The 27,274-nt window shown below is 36.6% G+C and overlaps 1 protein-coding gene and 1 long non-coding RNA gene across 2 annotated transcripts in view; one reads left to right on the forward strand and one right to left on the reverse strand.

Annotated features, from left to right (window-relative positions):
• LOC134652138 (uncharacterized) overlaps positions 1-11,058 on the reverse strand; it is a 77,544-nt gene extending 66,486 nt beyond the window's left edge. The window contains exon 1 of the long non-coding RNA XR_010097162.1: positions 10,917-11,058. This is a non-coding gene — a long non-coding RNA (uncharacterized LOC134652138). The remainder of the gene's footprint in view (positions 1-10,916) is intronic.
• The window catches only part of LOC134652100 (protein N-terminal asparagine amidohydrolase), a 63,376-nt gene that overhangs the window by 16,067 nt on the left and 20,035 nt on the right, over positions 1-27,274 (forward strand). The window contains exon 2 of the mRNA XM_063507267.1: positions 18,215-18,262. The gene's annotated coding sequence lies outside the window, so the exon portion shown is untranslated. The remainder of the gene's footprint in view (positions 1-18,214; positions 18,263-27,274) is intronic.

Raw genomic sequence — 27,274 nt, forward strand, 5'->3', positions numbered from 1 at the left:
GTGATTCCTACTGAATATTTATTGCATGAACATATAAATAGAAATGCGCGTAGGTACGACATACAGGGCGTACTAATAGTAATATAGTGGTATCTTATGGTGGTACTAATGGTAATATCTTATGGGGTTTGCATTACAAATTATCTATGTCAGTCATATTACGTAATACGCCATATAATGTTTACTTAGCTTACTTCAACATTATACCCGAAGATGTAGATATAAATAGGATGACTTTTAGTAGTAGTAGTAGTAAAATACTTTATTGTACAAAAAGAAACATAAAACATGAAAGAACACACATCATTAGTACAAAGGCGAACTTATCCCTTTCAGGGATCTCTTCCAGTTAACCCTTGAGCAATTGAGGGAGAATTGGAGAACGGTAGACATAAAAGCTGTACTAATCGGCATAAAGATAAAAGATTTAATATCCTACAAGATAGGTCAAACCTATATCCTACTATAAGTATATACAAAGTATGGGATATGAAATATAACAAATAACAAACAGCTATATATATTTGAAATATATAATACATTCTATATGACATAATACATATATACTAAAACTACCTAACCGCATACATCTTTTAGATTCAAGTTCCGTCAGAAAGCCATAACTTTTTTAAATTCGCCTTTAGCGACTTTTGCCCAAATGCAAGAAAAAATAATGATACCGTAACGTTCGTAACCGCATTACGGCCCCGATGAACGTTCAATCTGTCACGCGGGTACTGTCACTGCCAAACAGTACCTGCGTCACGGCCACAACAGTAATGCCGCAACTGTAATGTAGTTTCAATTGCCATCCAAATATCACCCCAAAGGGTACTTTGCCATTGTCGCAAATAAAAAATTGCATAATTATTTGAAAAAATTATGGTACATACGTACTTCGTAGGTATCCCGTCGATAAGTCGCGAACTGTCCTAAACGGGGAACATACTAAATTTTCCAAGACTACTTATACAATTGGCCGTTAATGAAAAACGACCGTGTACTTCATATAAGGCTCGATATGATCAGTGGTACAGGTACAGGCGGCGTTGGCTCCAGCGCTCACTTTCTATTTGTTATCTCGATTGAGGGCTGAGATGACACTACCGTGGGAGCTAGCTGTTTCTAATCGCTTATAGTTAAGCAAGCGCCTCAAGCAGACCAGCGTCAGTGTGACCTCATACAAGGCGTCCCATATGGTACAGACAGCTTCCATTACATTTCTTATGTAGGTTGTGTGAGCGAGTTTACCAAGCTCTTCAAACGAACTACATTATTCTGTGGTTAATAGGACGGCTGCAGGTGTGAGATGCCAGAAGTACGGACACACTGGCCCTTCGTTTGTCTATAGCGAACGGCTGAATCATTGAAAAAAGCTATATACGTATAGTGGTCTCGGCCACCATACAGTTTCGTCCTTTTCGGTTTTAAAATAATCTAATTACCTATGTTTTGTTTTATGAATAAAACAAACTACAAATTACAAAAAAAATACACACAAAATAGAGCATAGCACACACAAACAATATATCGACAAACTCCAATCGAAAACTATAAGTGTATCTGGATGACAGATGCAACCAACAATGGCGTGATTTCCAGACATAATTTTAGTTTCGTTTGTGGTTTTTACTTGGCTAAGCCCCCTAGGTTCTCATGACACCATGCTAAGCGTTGACAACAGCACCGAGTCGCCAATTACTCGTTTTTGCCGTGTTGCGCCCGCGCACGAGTAGCCGTTATTTATTTAATTCCGGGGAGTGGAAACTTGACGATGTGTTACCATTCACTGCTTCTTAACCTTTCCTCCGCCTAGAATTTAAATTGATATTATGCACAAATTGCATAACTAACAGTCCCACAGTAAGCAAATAATACATAAAGAAAACACCCATGACTCAGGAACAAATATCCGTGCTCATCACACTTATAAATGCCCTTACCGGGATTTGAATCCAGGACCATCGGCTTCATAGTCAGGGTCATTGGCGACTAAGCCAGACAGGTCGTCAAAAAGAAATAATTATGAGTATTTCGTTGTTAGCAGGGATAATTTCTTCTACTTTACTGGGGCAAAATGTAACGAGTAGATTACAAATAATTTATTAAGAAAAGTATACATAACAAACGAGTAGATTGTATCGATAACGCGATAATATCTTGATTCACCTTTCTGGATACATGTGACAGAAAGACTTCAGATAATAATTTCTATTGACATTCACGTGGCATAGACGGCCATAATACGTCGATACGGAATAATCCTCTTGCATTTTACTGTTCCTTTCACGGACCACGTAGACAGTTAGGTTAGGAGTAAGGTTGGGAACCACTGTTTTACACCCACGATCGGTGAAACATCTTCAGCAGAAGTTATTCCTGCTTACTTTAAATTCGCAATCAGATATCAACTTAATCATGTAAGTCAATGCATTTTATTACTTGATAGTGGTTTCTAAATCTTTTGAAATTGAATATGCAGACTTAACTTAATAAATTTATGACGCAAGTACGTTCCGAACAGTTTCATACTTATTTTCAGCTGTTACTCAACACCTTTCAAGAGAAAACTTTTAAAACAGGTTAGACATAAAGGCCTAGACTCTAGGCAAGATCTAGGCCCTAGGCTCAAGCTTAAATAAATGGTCTCTTAGCGGTTACCTATTCACTGTGCAATTTACACTACAGTGCAAATTGCACACTGAACTTCTTCAAATGTCTCAAGTAATACATCTTATGTGCTAATAGAATCCGACTAGTACAGCAAAACTCACCGACGATCGATGGACCTTATCTCGTTGCAATAAGGTTCACGTTCAGTTCAGTTAACAGCGTGGACGGGGTATTAGCTAAAATGCCACGCTAGGAATTATATTGGCACATCTTGTAGATATGTTGCGTTCGTATCTAATTAAAATTTATGCGTACGCCGTTCAGTTATCTCCTGACTTGTTTATATGCGCTGATAGGTTACGGAGTAGTATTTAGATCATTGCGAGACTGGTAACTCTATACCGTTTGCTTAATCTTAACGGTTAAATGGATTCTATGAATTTAGCTGTGTGTTGAATATACCGGAGTGAGTGCTGCTGATTTTAAATTAAACAAAGTTAAAGCATTATATTGTAAAAGCCAAGCTACATATTTAGCAATCAAAATCATCGCCATCTACAGCCGTGTTAAGTAATTCCTGGCTGGAACGTTTCCCGATCGCGACTGAATCGCGTATCGCGACAAAATCGCGAGTCGTAAATCGAGACGGCCATTGTTGGTCTTATATGGCTCGGCCGAAATAAATCACGATCGAACCATATCGGAGTACCGGGATGTTGCGATTTGTTTTCGGACTGGCGAGCGGTGGTGCAAGCGACTTTTATAAGTAACCCTCTGGCATACATTTTATTTATCAAAATATGTTAAGAAACTTATTTAGTCTGAAACTTATCTAATCATCATCTTCCTCGCGTTGTCCCGGCATTTTTGCCACGGCTCATGGGAGCCTGGGGTCCGCTTGGCAACTAATCCCAGTAATTGGCGTGGGCACTAGTTTTACGAAAGCGACTGCCATCTGATCCTTCAACCCAGAGGGTAAACGTTTCCTCACGATGTTTTCCTTCACCGAAAAGCGACTGGTAAATATCAAATGATATTTCGTACATAAGTTCCGAAAAACTCATTGGTACGAGCCGGGGTTCGAACCCGCGACCTCCGGATTGCAAGTCGCACGCTCTTACCGCTAGGCCACCAGCGCTTCGCTGAAACTTATCTAATATATCTCTAAATTATAGTAAAGGCTACAAAAACATAAAAATTAAATATAAACACAAAGTAAAACTTAACTAAACAAAAGTATTTTAAAAAAATCAGAAAAAGTGTTCCATTAGTTGATTAGATTATGTGTAGATATATATCTTCTTCGGTAAGTATCTTAATCTAGCCCTATTAGGAATGGCTAAACCACCCTGGTACAAAATTTTTTTTATATATTTTTTCCGGGCACACTCCTAAGTCTTTTACAAATGACTACTGTACAGACTGATGTAGCGCACCATTGTTTTCCATAGTATTTTCAGGGAAAAGTACGAACGTGTCTTGGTATTTCAGTCAGTCGCGGTACAAAAAGTACTGAGGTTGACTGAAGAAGCATGACAAAAACGAACGTTTCCGAAAAAATACGAAGGAAAACAATTATGCACTATATCTGTGTACTGTTCTAAAAAGAAGAAAAAAAATACCCTAGAGCGAACCAATTAAAGTTTCTTAAGTCAAGTCTTTAATTTTGATATGAATCCAAGAACTGACTCGAGACGAAAGCTCCAAAAACCTTCGAACTTTTACAGACCTCAAGGCCGAGTCACATTTGTCGCCCGAACCGAACCAACCTCGCTTGCGCTCGCGCATCAAACTGGAATACACGAGCAGACTATCGTCCGATCGGAGATATTGCTATTGAATTAGCATTACCTCTGTTCTAGATATCGCTTATTGAAAAAACAGTGGCCGACAGGGAATGCATCAGATGCTTGGGGAGATCGATATGTCACATTTTGATCGATAGCTTGAATTTGAAGATTGAACGGTATTTTTTATACTTTTTTATTTACTATTGTATTGGTGCTGCTGTCATTTATTAGGGTACCTTTTTGAGACCACGATCAGTAATAGGTACTAATAAACTTTTTATAGGTACTAATAAACTTTTTAGGGCGCACCTCATCTGAGAATATCATCTTACTTAGGTAGGTACTTGTTAACGTAATAAAATAAAATAGGTAGGTATAACAAGATTTGTCAAAAAGTTTCATTTGTCGGGCATAAGAGTAGTTTTTGATAACTGATTTAAAAAAGACATATTACATTGCTTTTTAGTATTGGATGGTATTCATTCTGTTAAAAATCGAGCTTCATATAGTAACAAATTTCAAAAACAATTGTCATTGTATAATTGTATAGCTCTATAAATAAAGTGTCGGATATTTTAAGCACGTTATTATCGCATTAGATATCTTTTACGTGTGTTGCAACTTTTATCTCAAAGCATTCTTATCAAGCCTCACCATATACGGTCCATCAGATTACCATCAACTATTCCCCACAAATGCCACAGTCGCGTATTGTAAAAATTCGCGGCGTACAGAAGTCGCAGATCGTGAGAGATGCTCCGATAAGGCGATTAGGACCGTATCTTAGGCTGTGTCATTTATGGCACGTGTGTCTTGGACATGCTTTGTCACAGACTAAAAGAAAAGAGTAGTGTATTTGTAAAAAAATATAGTGGACAGAAGTTGCCGTGAGACATGGATAAGTCGATTATGACAGTATCTCAGATGGTGTCATTCAAGTCACGTACAGCGAGCTGCAAATGTGCGTATCGACTTTGTGAATGAATTCCATTCGTAAAGGGGGTATGCACTTTAATTTTGCAGCTGTGTGTACATGCAACTAAGCACGTGTCTACATTAGAGGTGCTTACTTGCAGTATAATAAAAACAAGTAGTGTGGTTAGGCCATGCATCCAGTTACCAACCTTTGTAGACTCAACATCTAAGTAAGTGTAAAAATAACAACACCTTGAAGATATTTATCCATTTATTTCCTTGTCTTCTTCCAATTCACAATAATCTCTTCTCTTGACAACCGCCTGCTAGCACGACTCAACAACCAAAGAGAGCTGTCCGCCAAGTGTCTTTCTTTTTATACCCAACCAATAACAGTCTTCAATTTCAAACTACCCTTAACTTTAAAAACTTATTAAGTAGGTATGCTAGGTCTTATTTCAAACTACCCGTAACTTTAAAAACGAATTAAATAGGTATGCTAAATACCAAAAACCCTACACTCGTCCATCCTGACTCCGTGTATGTCCTCATACACGTGCCAGGTGGAAACCCTACACTTGGCCGACAGACTACGTATACTACTTAACAGTGGATACACTAATCGCATAGGATACGAAACAGTTTCAATCGGGCATCAGCAAGTCAAAATCTCAAAAACATCATCTAAATAACCTTTCGTATGCCTGCCACACAATTTGGACTAGAATTTACAGTTTCAAGGTTATTAATTCAGTGGTAAATTTTGACTAAAGCATACGAAGGGTTAAAATTGTTACTCTTCTGCCGGAGACATCCTGCTGGAGACGACTCGCACCGGACTTTGGCGGCGCGAGGCGGGCTCCTGCTGGAGACGGCTCGCACCGGACTCTGGCGGCGCGAGGCGGGCTCCTGCTGGAGACGGCTCGCATCGGACTCAGGCGGCGCGAGGCGGGGGACGCCGGTAGAGGTGCGGCGCTCAACTTGCTAAAAATATCCAACATTGGGTTAATAATCACAACAGTGTACACCTTGACTAGTAATTCAGGGTAACAGATCATTAATTGCCATTTATTATTCGATTTTCATGAGTAATGATCATCTCTATCTGCAGGTAGATAGTACACGAACCAATTCAATTCTCGTAACTGAAACAACAGAGTACACGAACCAATTCAATTCTCGTGACTGAAGCACTATCAATCTTCCTGCCATATATAATATGAACCAGTTCAAATCTTTTCTAAAATGGTAGTACTTAGCTGTGTCAGCACACGAATCAAATCAAATTCTCGTGGCTTCAACATCACTTTCCATTATCATGTCAAGAAATCTTCAATTATAAACCTCACTCTTGAGACAGGAATATTTCCCGAGAACCTTTCAGTAACTTTAACCCTGACTATAATTTATAAAATATTACTATGATGAATAACAGCGATAATTAAGTAATTATTGTGTACAACTTGACCTATTATGTTCCCATTATCAATGCATTAATCATCTGGTACTAAAAACCTATACCTAATAGCTCCCCTCCCAATGTTTTCAGAGAAGGTCGTATATTCTAACTTGTTAGGATTTATCCAAGCTGACAAAGTACTTAGTTCATGAATCGCAAGACGCGTTGGGATTTTCAGACTATTAGATTTTTTTATAATATGCATATTGTTTTATGAAAGACTTGAACAGTATATTAATTCACTAAACGTCTTTACAGCATACCAAATCCCGCAGTTCGGGAATAAACATAGCACCTAAATGGGCGTGTTTCCGCAGAAAAAGGACCAGTAATATTTTCTCTACACGTTGAATTAAATAAATTATACGTTTCAAATGTTACATGGCAGACATAAACGATAGAACTGCAAAAACCTGATGTTTTACCTATCCGTACCTTCCGACTTGTTCTAGAATACAATCAAAAATGTATACCATGGAATCGCATATTTTGTAACTGAAATATGGTATCATTTAACTACTGGGGTGATTACGACGACGTTGTAATTATGTTTAGGTTGTAAGAAAACTGCCCACGCAACATGTATCACCAATATCCACTCAGAGATTTCTTCAAGGAAATACTTGCGTTAATTGAGATCTACATACTGGAGCTTCGCCTTTTTGTAAACATAAAATATTAAGAATAAATCTTTTAATTACGATTTGCGCACTAGTATAAATATAATTATCAAATTTCAAGTTCGGCAATAAGTAAAAGTATAAAAGTGAATTCTTTACCGCAATACGTGTCTTTAATAACCTCCCAGTTGAAATTAATATCTCTTATTATTAAATTATCTCTTAAAAACTGCCTCAATGGTAATCTACTATTATTTGACGAGTTTTTTATAGTTCATGCATTATTTATTATATCAGCTTATCTAAATTTAAACATAATATTTAAACATAATAATATAACCAATAAGAGGCCATCAATCCTCCTCGATCTCGGTTTAATTGTGGTGAGTTCTACAGGTTCAACCATGCACTCTTCATTATCGCTTATATTAAAATCATCATATTAAAATCATTTCAATGTAATGCTGCAACATTAACTGCAGTAACCTATGAATTAAAAATATGATTCAATAATTCAACGATTCTACAATTCAATAATTCAACGATTCTACAATTCAATAATTCAACGATTCTACAATTCAATAATTCAACGATTCTACAATTCAATAATTCAACGATTCTACAATTCAATAATTCAACGATTCTACAATTCTATAATTCAACGATTCTACAATTCAATAATTCAACGATTCTACAATTCAATAATTCAACGATTCTACAATTCAATAATTCAACGATTCTACAATTCAATAATACAACGATTCTACAATTCAATAATTCAACGATTCTACAATTCAATAATTCAACGATTCTACAATTCAATAATTCAACGATTCTACAATTCAATAATTCAACGATTCTACAATTCAATAATTCAACGATTCTACAATTCAATAATTCAACGATTCTACAATTCAATAATTCAACGATTCTACAATTCAATAATTCAAAGATTGTACAATTCATTAACTCAACGATTCTACAATTCAATCAACCAACGATTCTACAATTCAATCAACCAACGATTCTACAATTCAATCAACCAACGATTCTACAATTCAATCAACCAACGATTCTACAATTCAATCAACCAACGATTCTACAATTCAATCAACCAACGATTCTACAATTCAATCAACCAACGATTCTACAATTCAATAATTCAACGATTGTACAATTCATTAACTCAACGATTCTACAATTCAATCAACCAACGATTCTACAATTCAATCAACCAACGATTCTACAATTCAATCAACCAAATGACTCTATAATTCAATAAACCAAATGACTCTATAATTCAATAAACCAAATGACTCTATAATTCAATAAACCAAATGACTATAATTCAATAAACCAAATGACTCTATAATTCAATAAACCAAATGACTCTATAATTCAATAAACCAAGTGACTCTATAATTCAATAAACCAAATGACTCTATAATTCAATAAAGCAAATGACTCTTATAATTCAATAAAGCAAATGACTCTATAATTCAATAAACCAAATGACTCTATAATTCAATAAACCAAATGACTCTATAATTCAATAAACTAAATGACTATAATTCAATAAACCAAATGACTCTATAATTCAATAAACCAAATGACTCTATAATTCAATAAACCAAAAGACTCTATAATTCAATAAACCAAATGACTCTATAATTCAATAAACCAAATGACTCTATACTTCAATAAACCAAATGACTCTATAATTCAATAAACCAAATGACTATAATTCAATAAACCAAATGACTATAATTCAATAAACCAAATGACTCTATAATTCAATAAAACAAATGACTCTATAATTCAATAAAACAAATGACTCTATAATTCAATAAACCAAATGACTATAATTCAATAAACCAAATGACTCTATAATTCAATAAACCAAATTACTCTATAATTCAATAAACCAAATGACTATAATTCAATAAACCAAATGACTCTATAATTCAATAAACCAAATGAATCTATAATTCAATAAACCAAATGACTCTATAATTCAATAAACCAAATGACTATAATTCAATAAACCAAATGACTCTATAATTCAATAAACCAAATGACTCTATAATCCAATAAACCAAATGACTCCATAATTCAATAAACCAAATGACTATCAATACTAGATACTCGATACTCGATACTCGATACTCGATACTCGATACTCGATACTCGATACTCGATACTCGATACTCGATACTCGATACTCGATACTCGATACTCGATACTCGATACTCGATACTCGATACTCGATACTAGATACTCGATACTAGATACTAGATACTAGATACTAGATACTCGATACTCGATACTCGATACTCGACCAATAAATAAACAAAGCAACAAATCAATCAATTCACAGAAAATGTGCCGTTAATGAGCTAATTATTGTCTAATTTTGTTTATAATCAGATGGCATTATAAATGTGGAGCTTCCTTGCAGTTCAAATAGAAATCACAAAAGTTGGTCAAAGGCCTGACCGGCTGAGAACCACTCATAGATCGTATCTATTATTTCGTAAGATAAGATATATACGCGTTATTATATCGCATTGACATATTTAGGCAAAAATTTCTCATAATTGGTACACAAGTAATAGTTTCTATCGGTTCATCAAATTTATTTTTCTCAACTTATCCTCTGGCAATATATTCATCTTATACTTATGTTATATGTGCTAGATGTCGATGAACGAGATGAAGTCAAGCAATTCACGGTATCTAACACACATTACCATATAAAATCATTCATAATATAATAGTAAAAGTAGGTGTACATGACCTGATGTCCAGTGGCGCGTGCCTCTCGCTAAGGCTGTCGAAGCGAGGTTACTCCTGACTTTCACAACAGGACTCTGCTTCGGTCTGGATTCCTTTTTCACTGCCGCTGTTATTCCAGCTACATTCCCTTTCGCGAAGACCGAGGCTTCTGGTGTTCGCAAGCGCCGTTAATCATCATGAGTCATCGTCAGCCATATTCTCCAACAACTCGGCATGAAACGTAAAAGTATCCGGTGTTACATATACCTATATACTATATCATAATACCTTATAAACTATAAAGGAATTATATGACAAAATAATGTTTAATGGTAGTTCAAATTATAAACATTCATTTATCTCAAAAACTATGCGTCGTAGCAAAAAAAAGCGGCCAAGTGCGAGTCGGACTCGCCCATGAAGGGTTCCGTATTTAGGCGATTTATGACGTATAAAAAAAAACTACTTACTAGATCTCGTTCAAACCAATTTTCGGTGGAAGTTTACATGGTAATGTACATCATATATTTTTTTTAGTATTATCATTCTCTTATTTTAGAAGTTACAGGGGGGGGGACACACATTTTACCACTTTGGAAGTGTCTCTCGCGCAAACTATTCAGTTTAGAAAAAAATGACATTAGAAACCTCAATATCATTTTTGAAGACCTATCCATAGATACCCCACACGTATGGATTTGATGAAAAAAAAATTTTTGCGTTTCAGTTCGAAGTATGGGGAACCCCAAAAATTTATTGTTTTTTTTCTATTTTTGTGTGAACATCTTAATGCGGTTCACAGAATACATCTACTTACCAAGTTTCAACAGTATAGTTCTTATAGTTTCGGAGAAAAGTGGCTGTGACATACGGACGGACAGACAGACGGACAGACGGACAGACAGACAGACAGACATGACGAATCTATAAGGGTTCCGTTTTTTGCCATTTGGCTACGGAACCCTAAAAATGACTGAAAATTCAATGCCCCGTTTGCATAGTAAGCCATCTTAAGGGGACGGTATATGACGTTTTCGATTTAGAGCTCACTTTGTGCAATCAATTTGTTCAAGAAATGTTTAATAACTGCATTAAATTATACGTAAATTTGTTCACGAAGAAGCCGTGTACCGGCTCTTCACGGCATAATATTTTTTATTTGCTGTAATTCTCTACAAATCGACACTAAAAGTATCCAAAAATCAAAATATGGAGTTCCGTTTGAGCAACACGCATTACAGTTTTGCCTTTAACAGTAATTGAGTTGTTGTGTGATTTTGAAAGCTAGATAACTAAACTAGCAAATTATTATCTACTTATATTTTTACTCACAAATACAACACAGAAATTCAATCCCAAATGTAAACTTTCGTACAATTTCCATACATTGACGACATCACTCAAAATTCTTCTTCGAGTCAGATGGCCGCTGGCCTTGGATCGAAGCAGACGTGTACTTCGTTGTAGCTCGTTTTTGACATTATTTAGACATTTCATCATATACGCATACGAAAATGTATACCAGTAGATAAATTGTATTTCAAAAAATAGGGTAAATAAATTTATTTAAAATTTGATTTGTTGTTATTTACAGGTCGTAACGATCGAAAACAGCAGTAAACTATCCTAAAACAATACGATTACAATTGAATTTAAGTAACTTGTTCCTTCAAAACCCGCTTAAAATGAAAAAAGTTTAAAGACTCGTTTTACTGATTGGGATTGATTTTCATTATGCTGGTATCAATTTTGCGTCATTAAAAAAAGTATATGACTTCTGTACGTCAATGACATTTGATGTCAATTGTAATCTTGTATTTACGTTAGAGAATATTATATATTCATTTAAATATTACTTACCTATTAATACGAAGCGTAATTCGTTTAATACCTGAAAGTCTTAGTGTCTACACCTACTTTGTTGCCGTTCGTTCCGTCTATATGTGTGCGATTACGTGCTGTTCTCAATAATCAAGAAACAAGCCATAATCTTCAAGAATAAAATAACAGCAAGACCAGCATTTAGTACTAACTAGTTTTTGCGGATTTGGAGACAAGAGATAAAGCTTACAGGCTAATACCGCTGCGGTCTGGTTATTGTTATGTGTATATATCGAGTATTATATAAATTTACTATAAAATAACAATGTTTTATTTCAATGACATTATGTGCGTAGGTATGTATGTTTCGGTGATTATAAGAATTTTGTCCACACAATAATTGTGCAAAGCAGAGACTGCATCATGCTTTCTTTACGGTATAAGCGGTATGGTACCGTTATTATTTATCAATACCGGTTCGTTTTGAAGGTAAAACTATACCGGTTGATATACAAAGTACGGTACCGGTATAAAATTACAGCAGGGACAACCATTTTTATAGGTGTACAGTCAGCTGCAGAGAAAAGGTACGACCAGATAGATAATTGTATGCAGGGGTGGTACCTTTTCTCTGCAGCTAGCTGTACCTAAACCATCATTGACCGAGCGTTGGCGAAGGTCTCCGTTTCAACTTGGGCAAAAATGCTTTCGTATGTCCGAATTCTTCTCCTTTGCATATCACATTTCTCAACTGATTCTCGTGAAAATTTGGTAGTCCGATATAATTATTCGGTTTCTTTTTTTTTTGAACAATTTAAAATAGGCAGAAATTGTCATAAAGGACTTAAGCGCCAGTAGGGTCTGTGACACTTAAGACCACTGCGATTATTAGGTACTTACTGGCCCCTATTTCACCACGACCACGGTGACAGGTGCGACAGTTGTCGACATCACTGTTGCTGACGTCACAGGCCTCCATAGGCTACGGTAACCGCTTACCATCGGACGGGCGATGTGCTTGTTTGCCACCAACATTTTAATAAATAAATAAACTCCATTATATTGCCACTAAAAAATTCTTATTTTGCGAAGCTAATGACAATTGTCACAAGAAACACGGCAACTGTATCGAAATTGCGACACAGAACTCATTTCCTGTCAAGACTTACCGAAAATTCTTTGAAAAATCTTGTGACAATTGTCACAAGATTTTTTCGCGAGAGAAATGTCTATTTTATCCGATATAATAAAGTTTTTTTTAATAATAGGTACAATGACGGTGGCAAACACGAATACGGCCCGCCCGATGGTAAGCGGTAACTGTATTATTAAATTGTACAACGGGACTTAATCGCGTATCTAAGTTTTAAGATTTACCTCCGACGTTTCGAGGACGGCGTTGTCCCCGTGGTCTCGGAGAAGACTGGCTTAAGTTGACATCAGCATCTTCTAACCGCGCGAGTTTTTCGAACTACCCGCACTTGGTCTTGTTTATCCGCTTGAACGTCTTGCGGTTCCGTTGTACAATTTAATAATGTGTAAAAATCGTGAAAGTTTAAATCAGTGTTAGCGGTAACTGTAGTCCATGGATGCCTATGGCGTCAATAACAGTGATGTTTTTGTCGTACCTGTCACCGTGGTGAAATAGGGGCCAGATTACGCCGCGCCGCGTGGAACGTGAGGTGCATTGGGGTAAATGCATACCATTCACTCAAGGAAAATAATCTCCCTTATAAGATCACTCGTGTGTCTGCCATTTTGTTAAAGCCAATTTTCACCGTACCTACTGGACTAGTTCAATTGAAATTTAGTACACATATGTCAAGTAAGGAAGTAGTAAGTCGGTGATCCGAAGATGAGTAACGTAAATAAATGAACTTTTAACTTTGCGGCGATTTTTGGTATCATGTGACATATCAGATATAATACATAATTATAAGTAGGTGAGCAAAAATGTACCATAACCTAACTCAGAATTGTATTACATAAATACATATACAAAAAATAGTTCAACGCCAAAAGATTAATGGAAGACCTATGTCCTATAATAGGTGAGTTGGTCTTAAACAAAAAATATGCAATAAAAATGTGTAACTGTGGAACCCATAGTGAATCCTACTCGTACATGATCGGTTTTTATATTATGTACCTATAAGATATTTTCTACTTTATACTTTATAAGTGTACCTACATAAAATTTACTTATAAGCAGTTGTCACGTAAAATATTTGTAGATTTTTTTGGAAGTATGTGTCACATCATCATCATCTTCCTCGCGTTGTCCCGGCATTTTGACACGGCTCAAGGGAGCCTGGGGTCCGCTTGGCAATTAATCCCATAAATTGGCGTGGGCACTAATTTTTATGAAAGCGACTGCCATCTGACCTTCCAACCCATAGGGGGTAAACTAGGCTCTTATTGGGATTAGTCCGGTTCTCTCACGATGTTTTCCTTCACCGAAAAGCGACTGGTAAATATCAAATGATATTTCGTACATAAGTTCCGAAAAACCCATTGGTACGAGCCGGAATTGCAATTCGCACGCTCTTACCGCTAGGCCTCCAGCGATTTTTTTGAAGTATGTATAGCACAAAAAAATATTTAGAAATGTAACATTTAAGGTAGGTAATTAAAATACGGTATAAACATTATTGGAGAAGACTTGGAGGAAGTGTCATAGGGATAGTTCTTTTGTCTAATTATAATCCATCGGCAATCACGCGAGCGCATAAAACGAAAATAATTTTTTTTTCACTCCCTAAAACTCCCTTAACCTAATAACAGTAAAACAAAAAATAAAATATAGAGGGTTACCAACCAGCCAAAGAATTATAAGTAGATATATGCACTTATCCCAACGCACCTCACGTTCTACTCTGCACGGGGTTCATTGCCGCTCCTACCGCCGTAAGTAACTATCAACACCTACATTATCAAGGCTATGATCGAAGATAATCGCTTCAGCACTGAAATAATACCGGTGGAATACCGGTATAATATTTTTTATTTTAATTGTATTAATTTAATAGTGAAACAAAAGGCGAATATACCACATAAAAGTAAATCGGTAAAGATATTAGGGGTACATTAGCCAACACTGTTTCCATATATTTTCAAATTTTATTTTGTCCGCCTTAATTAAATTTTGCACCCTGCCGGAACTTTATTTATTTAAATTCTCATTTAATTGATTTTGAGCCTTATGAAAAGTCGTATAGAGTAGTAAATAAAATTTTACATCTGACTTAATGACATCTGGTTTTATTCGGTTTAACTTTAGAAAACGCGTATCTCGACAAAGCCATAATGTAGAAAATTGTCAACAACCAAATGAATTATTAGAATTTAAATACGTCACGTGTGACATGAACAGACAAGGAAAGCAAGATTAAATGTATTGTTTCTCTTTCTTCTTTCAATGGAACGCTTTTCCTAAAAGGAGGCCACTAAACTCAAAACGCTATCTTAAAAAAAACTTGATGGGTCAGTGACCTGTCCCAGTAAAGTGAGGTAGTGTGCGTGAAGTGCGCTTGTGTGTGAAATGGGGTAAATTGACAGAATCTGAAAATTTACCCACCTCTACCGTCACCTTAAGTAGATTCCACAAATTTTAACATTAAGGATCAAAATCAAAACTCAAAATCTTCAATTAAATTGCGAGACCTGGTTATAAATCATTAATATCAATTTATCTCTGAAACTATGCGCCGTAGTGAAGAAATAATGAAAATTAAGGCACCCTTGAATACTCCAACCAACACATATCAAGACCCACGTGTTGACATATTCTGCCTAATTCCCACATGTGTGTGGGTAAGTAAGTAGCAAAGAAGTTAATAACTACAGTCACGTATCTATTTATTAAGAAGAACACGTGTACTTGATTTTGTTAACTGAACATTATTATGCCTAGCTGTCGGTGGCATGGTGGTTAAATACTTTGAATTCTCGACCAACTGACGCATATATTCTTATGATTACACATTGATATTATGTCCATTTAATTACATTTATGGGTCAAACTAACCTAAGTTTAACTGATATGCAATTAGATAGCCTATAATCATAATCATCATAATATTATTAATAAATGATGCAGGTACTCATTTAAATTAAATAAAAATGTTACCAGTACCATATTTCTTACGTAATCCATTAGAATTTCGTATAGTTAATTAATTATCTCCAAGCTCAGAATAAGGGTCATGTTATCAGTTATCTCACTAAATCAATAAGTAATAGCAGTAGGCGTGTACTTACGTTCTGCACACTTCTGAAGTGTAAAAATAACAACACCTTGAAGATATTTATCCATTTATTTCCTTGTCTTCTTCCAATTCACAATAATCTCTTCTCTTGACAACCGCCTGCTAGCACGACTCAACAACCAAAGAGAGCTGTCCGCCAAGTGTCTTTCTTTTTATACCCAACCAATAACAGTCTTCAATTTCAAACTACCCTTAACTTTAAAAACTTATTAAGTAGGTATGCTAGGTCTTATTTCAAACTACCCGTAACTTTAAAAACGAATTAAATAGGTATGCTAAATACCAAAAACCCTACATAAGACTAGATATTTCTAACTCTAATGGAGTTGTTGGCACATTCACGTATTGTTGAGACTCAGAACGCGTTGTACCTACAAACGACGCGATTTTAGAGAGTCATGCTACTCGTTTTTACTCTGTCCTGTGTGCCGAGATTCCTCGTGGTCCGTTGGCAAGTATTTCGTTGTCGAAGGCTTCGTGCACGTGTTTTGGTCTGTGCTTCCGAATAGGGATTCTCTCGTGGATATTGCGGAATTCGAGAGCTTCTGTTCGTCGGGTAAATACCCAGGTATTGTTGTAGGAATCGTGTCCTTCAAGGCGGATTCATTTCTCTTTTTCTTGATAGCATACTATACTTTTAATTTGTCAAATTTCCATTTAACCGAACACATATTTGTTGATGGCAACAATGGCTATCTACTACTAGCAGTGTGGGTTCGTATTATGTACGGTCAAATTGACAAACATTTTTCAAGCAAACGTTCCAAAATATATTTACACGACCTTGCTGTCAGTATCTTATTTAGAGGCGTCTAAATATATTTGGAACGTTGGCTTTGTGAACTTCACTGTACCTATTCAATATTTAGTCCATTACCAACACCTATATTCGTAATATCTAATCTCGTTTCCTTTCATAAAGAACACTTATAAATGCTCATATAACTCACCTTAATAAATGACTTCTCTGAACGCTAATCTTAATGATGAATGTTAACACTTGTTTCTTGTCAACTCGTTTAGCATAATGTCTGTCTGTCTGTATGTTTATGCTGATTACGTTCACGCCGGACCAATGTACGTTCATGTGGGTCGATTAGATATATTTATGTTGATTAACTTTAAGAGTCATATGAACCTAACAGCCGTAAAATCGATGTTACGCTCTAATTTTAAAACGACATTCTGAAATAACATGAAATTTGACATCAACATTAAAGTAATAACGAAAACTAATAAACCAGACATAGGTAGGTATATACCTACCTACTTAATAAGTGTATTTTTTTACTTTACATTTTATTTATTTATCGTCTTTCCCAAACATATTACAATGAGGCGCTCTTACTTTTTGGTGTCCAAAGACGCCCCTCTTAGGATACCTGCGGCCTCAGAAAGCTCGTAAGGGGTCTTTCTCAGTGCACGTTGCTCAAATTCTTTGTAGAGTCGACTCGACGCAACGCTGCACGCCCCGTCGAACGCTTCGCTTGTAATACTAAGTGTTTAGCCTGAGTGGACGCTCGAGTTGGGCGTGCAGCGGGGCGGGGCGCGCGGCGTGCATGTTAAACAAATGCAAACGTATAGGAGCGGCCTTAGTGCACGCTGCTCAAATCACTTGGGAGCTCGACGCCACGCTGCACGCCCCGCCGAACGCTCCGCTCCGAGCGTCCACTCAGGCCTTACACTAACGTCTACTGAGCGTCGGCCTCTAGTGTACGCTATGGAAAATGATGTCGCTGCAGCGCTAACGTTGTTTCGAGCAGCAGCCATAGAGTTGACGCCGACGCTCGGGAGACGCTAGTTCGGGGTCTCTCTGAGACCGCTCGCATACGTTTGCATTTGTTTCATTACGCCCAACGCCCCGCTGATCGCCACCGTTTGAGCATCCAATAGGCTTGCCATTACGAATAATGACTACCTACTTAGGTATTTAGTGTGTGATCGTTGTTGCAGGAGGCCTAGCGAGCTGAATGAGCTTCACATCGAGACGTCCACTTAAACGTGAGTTTACAATAGTATCCTAATGAATACTGCGTTTACATGGTATTAGAGTATTTTAATGTATTGCTCAGTAGTTAGTATCTAGGTACAGTCAAAGAATTTAATTTCCTCTTTGTCACAATGACAATATTATGAAGTCTCTAACGACGTTCATATTGACAAGGTTCGAAATGGGTCGGAAATTAAATTCTTTTGACTATACTAGGCGCTTTCTATTGAATTATCTATGTAACCACTAAACAACTACCTATTAGGTACTTGTACTTCGTATTAGTGAAACTGTTCCTAAATATTATAACATTTTAGGTTTTCAAATAGTATGAAATTACAGTACGAGTCAAACAAGTCTATTAGGTACCTACTAGATTTCTATACATACCTATTCGCGGTTCTCATCATATAAATTTACTCGTGCCCTAGGAGCATTTTCTAGATATACATTACGTAAAACAATTCGTAATTATGGTTCAATTATGTAAAAGTATTTTATCAAGTAGCTAGTTTTATGTGATTTCATAAATATGCTTTACAAACGGCCGATGCGAACTAAATACTCAGTACATACATACCTATTGTACGTAGACAGTAAAAAAAAACAATTGACAGTCGGTCTTAAAAGGTCATTGACACTTAAAATATTCAGACAGACACTACGACGTTCGTCTTGTTTACTTGTTTGTGGTTAAATTCGTTGTAGCAGTAAATTTAATAGTGATAAGGTATCGGACGTGAAATAAACGGTGACCTGAATTATAGACGGTGGACCAGATATGGACCGAGAGGCAAAATGAAACATACATTGTGATTTCAAAATGTTATCTAAACGTATTTGTCCGTACATGTATTGGCGCGAGCTAATAGACGCCTGGGCGAAAGACATCATTTAGATATCATATTCTTTTACTAATGCTCATAGAAGGCAGGAATGTATTTCATATGCAAATGAATTGATAATGCCATTTTTTTTAGTTCGGACATGAGTAGCATCGGCAGGAGAGACGGAACAAAACGTATGTACTCGTATGTGCTGCAAGATCTTTGTATGGGAGAACTACTAGACTCAATGGGGTCAGTTTACGAATGCTGAAGCTATTCGCGAGCTGACAAAGTCAGAATACTTCACATAAAGCACAAGTCACCCAATTCACCGAGCAATCTGTGCTATTTACAGAGGTCCCACATCGTGCCCCGGTCAAGTGACAATCATATCACCACTAATTGAATAACTCGATACATCAGACGATTGATACATCAGAATATCGATACAATGGCCGTCGATTGGAGCCACTTAATCGATGCAGCGAGTTATCGATAGATAATCGAATAAAGGTGTTAATTTCTAAAGATCTTTAAACCGAATTTGAATGGAATGTCGACGATCCCAAATTTGCAAGCGATATTGAACCTTAAAATCCATGCAGAGGCTTTTGCCTTTTAATAAATACGTTAGGTATAAATGAGATCAAAAAGTTTTTAAACCCTGACGCTCAAATGGAGTGCTATAAGTTTAACGCCAATGTCTTTCCGTCTGTCTGTGGCATCGTAGTTCGGTTCTCTTAACGTGAAATAAACTTTCCTTGCGCTAGTTCTTAGCGCAGCTATGTTTGATAAAAATCGTCCCAGCACTTTGAAGAGTATCAGGCTTTTCCCAAAATAATGTATTAAGGGATTTTTGTGAGTAGGGTTTTTTGTAATTTTTAATTTAATAGTTATAAATATTTGAATGTGACTCAGCAACGTAGGTATGTAACTAACGATATATCAACACATATTATACCGTCCGTGAGTTAGAGGCATTTCCGTTTCTAAGATTATGTAAACGAAAACCATTAATCATAGTTATCTAAGCATCTTTCTGATAACTTCAATATTAATTATTTTCGTGATATTTTTGCATGTGTACATATTTTATATTCAGTGATGAATTATAGGTATACCTAATGTAGTCATTATAATGACGTGTGTTTACTTTCACTGGATTTTTCCTAAAATTCATTAATACCGCTACCTAATTGGGATAATATTCACAATTTCGTAAAAACAATAAATTCCACTAACAAAAACTACACGTATAAATGCAGAATGCTAACAAAACTATGGATTTTTGAAATCTGAAATTAATATAATTTTATTTAATCGCTATTGCGAAAAAAGCTTTGCAGTTGCATTGGCAAGACATAATCGAGACTAAAGTGAACCGTTCAATTCATAAATAGCGAATATGAAAGACAATCAAAGCACGATATTGAATAATAATTGGTGCGGTCACGAGGCAGATGGTATCAGCGCGCGTGCTGCATCCATCAGCCGTATCGGGCGTATCGGTCCGATAACCGGCGCTCGCTCGGAGGCTATACGGCTTATGTCTACTGGCTTGTTGGATTGGACGGGGCGAGCGGTGGAGTCACGTGACCAGTTATAATTATTATATTCTACTGAATAATTAGCCACACCCATCAGCCGTATCAGGCGTATCTGTCCGATAACCGCCGCTCGCTCGGAGGCTATATGTCGTATGTCTACTGAAGTTCCGACCGTGCTGCATAACCGTAGGAGTCGTAGGAGACCGTTTAGCTACTTACAGCATAACTATCGTCCGCACATTCGTAAACCTTGTCGCAAAACATGAGTTCCATTGATGGCCAAAAAAGTAAAAATATTACTTATTTAATTTTTAGGTAATCTCTAACTATAAAAAACTTAAAAATTAAGAAAATTCCAAAATAAATAACAGGCCCAGTCATCTTCGAGACAATGATCCATCAAAAGTAGTCCTCAGCTCAGTTACATATTACAAACACCTGTTTGCAACCTACCTGAACCAAATTGCTCGAACTCTTCAAGTATTGCCAACATAGCCCAAACATGATTATGCCTTTCCAGTTGTAGAGCCCTGCATTGGCTTGCTGTCGGAGAAAAAATCCACAAAAAAAACAACAGGCTTGAGCCCTCGTCCTTTTTGAAGTGGTAAATTATCTCTGTCTGACCCATATATTTTATATAAATAAGTCAAGGTATACTCAATTACATATTACGAAAACGCAGACTGTCGGGCTGGAACGCTCGCTTGCGCTCTTCAAGTATCTAATAATACATAGTCAACATATGCCCTTCCAGTTGTAGAGCCCCGCATTGTCTTGCGGAGCGATTATATCGGCGAAATTTGTGCTCGCCAACGATACAACGTTTGTCTTTCGCCGCAAATGAGCCGGAATGGCCCCGAGGCATGCCAGCTTTAAAATCTTAACTTGACTTGATATTGATTTGAAATTAGGTGCAGGTTACATCGGAAATATAAGGGTGTTTTATACAGTTGTTAGAATCAAGAGGCCGATTAAAAAAAACACTTAGGAAATTATATTCCTTACTGTTGAGGCTATTAATTTCCGAAATAAAATGGCTTCAGCTTTATGCACTCGTAGATTTTACCGGGATCAATTGTCATTTCGATGTGAAGGTTGTGTTTTTAAATTTGAATTTTAAATGGAAGAAGACGCAAAGTCTAAAAACTGTAACGTTACACCGCGCAGGTATCAAACCCGCAGCGCGCGCGCTGGAAAGCTACCACACCGACTCGCAAAGTCGGCAAAACTCACAGACGTCATTGGGTCGCAAGATCTATAATCACTTCCGGTTGACATCATCGCTTTGTACATTCGTCTTTTTTCTCATCCCTGAAATCTGAAGTTTAACGCATATCGAATCAATATTTGTAATGTTCGAACACCGCTTCCGCTAAAGGATTCTGCCTTTTGCCTTGTCATGAGCCGTGGGAGAGTTGGTTAATAGAAAATTTGCTAAATTAGATAGCTGAGATAATGGCGCGCATTTATATCGCAATAGATGCCGCGATAACTGAACAAGGAACCTTTCAAAGATCTCTTTATAGTGACGTCTTTAAAGGTCGGTACATCGGTTTCTCGTCTACCTATATTGTTCCGGTACTTAACTAGGTATTATTCATTTAAATTCTAAAGTACCTATAGGTTGGAATCTTTAAATGCGTTAGTAAGGGCAGCTACTAATTATCTTTTTTGCAAATATTTACATTTATTTTGGAAAAATGTACTAACCATTTATCTGCATAGCTGCCCGGAGTATTAACCCATTTAATATTCTACCCTGTATGTTTGTCAACTTTATTACTCAATTTATTGATAATACACTTCTAAAAACGAATATTCTAAATACTAATATGAAAACAAATCGTTAATAACATTGCGAAAAAAAATCTTAAGGGCAAACTTAAGTAATAATGTTTACTGATGTTTAATTATGTTTTGTTAAAACTAAATGTTATTTAATGTGTTATAAAAACATATTTATTAAACCTTACATATCTGACACCTAATAGTCACACTCTTAATACGATTACGCAATTAAAGATGCAAAAAATACAGGCATTAAGGCATGTTAATAATGACTTCCTGTTGGTATCCGCACTCAATTTCCTACCGCCATTGTATTGGAGCGTGCACTTTTGATGCTTTTTAGAATTATTAATAGACTAATTTAGAATTATTTATACCACGCCACAATTAACGGACTGAATGATGATACTTAGTTATGCATTGAACTTTTGGGTCATAGTTGCAGCATTACCCCCTTATTCACACAGCTTAGCAACCTTACAACCTTACAAACCTCTGTTACATTTTGTCTTTCTAACAAGCAGAAATTTCAAAATGACGGATTATCATCGATATGTTAGATTTGACAAACGTTTATAGTTGACGTTTAAGTCCTTTTATTCTAAAGACGTATTTTCACGTAGAGCCGCCCACGTGGGCACGTGCTACAATTAGTTGCCTCTGATTCGCTTAATTTAGTCTCGTTGACACCAAAAGATCTGAAGAGAGTGACGATATGACGCTTATAAGACTTTTAGCTTTATAAAGTAAATTTTAGTTTATTTTGTCACTTTATCATAGTTCACGATGATGATGACTCAGTATGGAATTATTGAGGTAACACGTTTTGTTATAAACATTTTATTGAGCTTTAATTAATAACACCTACGTGCAAATTCTAATCGCTTCTTTTATTGGTTGTATGATTGACAATGGTTTCTTGAGGCTATGTGCCACACTTGTTTTCTTAAGTTTCCGCGTTTGTATCGATGTCTACACCGTAAAAAGACGCGCAGCGCAGGTGATGCGCGCGTTGTTAGATGCAAACGCACGCACGCAACGGAAACAAAGTGATCTGAAGAATGAAAAACACACTGTCGACGCTGTGTGCTCGCTGTAGAGTTGTAGACGATGCATCAAAAAGCGCGGTGTGCTTAGGCCCCTTATATTTTTTCAAGAAACCCGACGAGGTTAGTATTTAAACCTACATCTTATAATTTACACACACCACATTTATTTACAGAGATTTGATGCATTGTTTTACTTATGAGTGCAAATCATATTAAGTTATAATAATAGTGTCAAAACACACTTAATAAAGAAAATATAATTGCGCGAAATTGATGATCAGTTTAGCCGAACATTTACAACGTTCGGGCAGTTCTATTGCCGTGCCCATAACTGGCCTCGGCCATTGTCACGAATCTGTTCAATAATGGGCGCGAGGAGTTATGGACGTTCCGCTGTGGGGAGTTCATTAAAGGACCTGCAATGTGATTTAGAGTTGGTAAGATGTAGGAACTCGAGCCTTATATGAGTTATAAGAAATGATGAATTAGAAGAACTGAGTTTGAGCTTTATAATTTCAATCCGATGCTAATAATGATGTAAAATATTGACAAGTGTTTTGAGAGATTCTGGAATGGCGTTATCAAACGTAGGAATGTCATGATTAGTCATGTCATTCCAAGTGACAATGTCTTATCTGCAAATACATATTTTCAGCCGCCAGGCTGGTCGTTTATGAGTATTTTTATAGCGAAAGCATTCGAGTTTTTGGCCTTACCGGGATCCAAAATTCCACACCTGGTACCTCCTGTTTCGTAGGCAGGGTCACTATAGTGACTATAGTGAGTCTACCGACTATTAGGCTATCACGAGGAGGCAGCTATAAATGCAGTAACAAATGGCGGAGTATATATAGAAGTTACGCGCTTGGTGCAGACAATGGACGAGTGCATTTAATATTTGTAATTTGAGCTCCATTTCGAGCGACTTTATGGTTTGCTTTGATTTATTGCGAGAACATAATATATTCATGAGGATTTTAAGGGTTAAATAATTGCATGAATTGAAATGCCAATCATGTTTTTCCTACTGACTTTAATCTCGAATCTAGGAAGCGTATACTGATTGTTATAACAGGTTATGATTTGATTTGGATTTGTTATGTATTTGAACTGTCAGTGTCTATACCTAATTACCTAGTGACTTTTCTGGATGAAGAAGTTTAAATATTTTAACCTGACAGATCCAAATCTAGATATATATCCATAACAAATCCAGATCTCTAACCTGTTATTATAATCAGAATACGCATCCTGGTATCTACCTGGATTGAATGACTGAAATTAATTGACTCTATGTATAAGTTATCTCATAATATACTTATTGTGCCTGGGCTGGGATATGTTTTAACAACAAGATAATTAAGTTGTGCGAATACGATGTCACTGGTAACTTCTTAAAATTTCATACAATTTGTAATAGGTATACCACGTTTATGTTATTATAAATATGGATGAATTCAACTATAATCATTGCAGTTTAATATTTAATTACTCTAATCTAGTCTAGTCTTAGTACCAGAATGCAAGCGACCTAGTAAATCGATAATGAGTTAATCCTCTAACGCGTTTACACTCAATTGCTAAATCGCTGCACCCCGACAGCTGTAAACCCATTTAACTTATTTAACACTTTCCACACGACTTACGTTCATATCCCTTGGATATAAGGTTTAAAATAACTTGTTTGTAAAAGTAAGTGAACAGGAGCCAGTCCAGTTACGAATATTACGATTGTATACCCGCGCGAAAGCGAGTCTGCTTTTTGGGTGAACCAAAATAACGTGACCATGGGACCTCTACGCAAAAAAAGTATTTAGTCTCAGAAAACTTTCAAACATGAACCCTGCACTATATATACACTCCTTTTAGGGGTCATCCATTAATTACATCACACGAATTTCTAGGTTTTTTGACCCCCCCTCATTGTCACACTTGGTCACATTTGGCAAACCCCTCCCCCCTGGTGTGACGTCACATTTTTTCAACGAAATCTGCAAATCGAATGAAGTAGGTTGTACAATGCACCTATTATTAATATTTTACCAAAATATTTTTGAAAAAACAAATACTTATTAGCAATTTTATATACCAAAACTGATTAGGAAAGAAAATTAAACGAATAAAAATGATTATCTTTCCAAAAATGTATTATTTAACTGTACAGCGAATTAAGTATTTTAAATAAGTAAAAGTGACGTCACAAAGTTTGTGCCTCCCCCCTCCCTCTGTCACAACATGTCACATTTTATTGACCCCCTCCCCCCCATAAACGTGTGATGTAATTAATGGATGACCCCTTATGGGCAGTCGTGTAAAGGTGCCGCACCGCAGTTAACTTTTATAGAGCAACACTATGGTACCATTAGATTTTTATTTATTTTATTTTTTATTTTATTTGAAATATGTTTACATGATCTTACAGACAGATCCAATGCGCCATGAAACTTAACATTAACATATACCAAGCAGGTACATATAACTATTACGAATAACAATCAGGTACAAACAAACAATTACAAATAACACAATTACAAATCACTATAGTCCCTTATCACATAGACAATTACACCTTAACGGATGTAGGCCTCGCATCCATCACCTCACAGAATCTCAGGCATTCATTTCTCACAGACACCCAAGATAGATAACTCCCTTAGTTACTTACTGTTGCACCGTGTTGCTCCACAGTTGCTCCACATAAGTTAACTGCACCACAAACACGTTTAACAGCACTATCAAAGAGCGCACTTATCCTGGTTCACCTGAGCGTGTAACTCGTCCGTGCTGCAACGGTTCGTTCGGAACTAAAGCTTGCGCATGCGCCGGCCGTCAATTAAGTCCAATTAGAGCAACGCTTTGATGCGCCGCCGGACGGCTTCTGTATTCACCACGCATGCTACGCAAACTTATACGATTTTATACTTTATTCTCAATATCAATAAAGTTTAAATTTAACGCAAACGTTTAATGTCCACTACAAATTTGTCAAATTTTCCAGAATAACACTTGCCTATGTAAAATTTTGTGGTATGGGTGGTTGTAGATTTGTCACAACAATTTACATATTTGTATGAATTTTCCATTACAATTTTGTCACTTGTAGATTGTAATTGTAAATTTTGTAGAAAAGGGCCCCGGTTAAAAAAAATTGGGAAAACATGCTACGGGAAAATTGGCTACGTGGAACAAACGAGTTTGGAGACCAGAGGGCCTGCGCGAACACCGAAGTTCGCAGATTGCGGGCATCTTTCACTTTTACACCAATTAACGCGTAATTAGAGTGAGAGAGAAAGATGCTCGCAATTTGCGAACTTCGATGTTTGCGGTTATAGCCGTGTTCTAGTTACCCTTGTTTTGGACCTAAAAATATTTACATGCGTACGAAGTTTCATGCTTTCTTATTGATGTTCAAAGCTAAAAACCCTATCTACATAGCTAACCGGTAATCTAAACAAAGCCGCCTGAACAATGAACAATCAAGATCCGATGTTATCACTGAGATCAAACCTTACCGGGCATCGCTCCGAACCGGGAGCCCTCTAATCTCGCCCTATCTGCTGAACTTGTCAATTGACAACCATACATAGAATCCGCCAAATCTGTTTAATTGACAAGTGATAGAGACTGCGCCTATTTATTGCGTGCAGATTTATCTTGAGATTTGTACCAAATTGGGCGTGAATACCGGAATTTCCAAATCCCGGAATATCGGGCCAATTATTAGGATATTGCAATAACGGAATCCAAGGTAACCAATACCGGAAAGTCCCCACCACTTGCTAAAGCTACCATGTTGCCAGCTGTATAATGTT

Source organism: Cydia amplana, chromosome 11 (genome assembly GCF_948474715.1).
Source record: "Cydia amplana chromosome 11, ilCydAmpl1.1, whole genome shotgun sequence".
NCBI classification, from domain to species: domain Eukaryota; kingdom Metazoa; phylum Arthropoda; class Insecta; order Lepidoptera; family Tortricidae; genus Cydia; species Cydia amplana.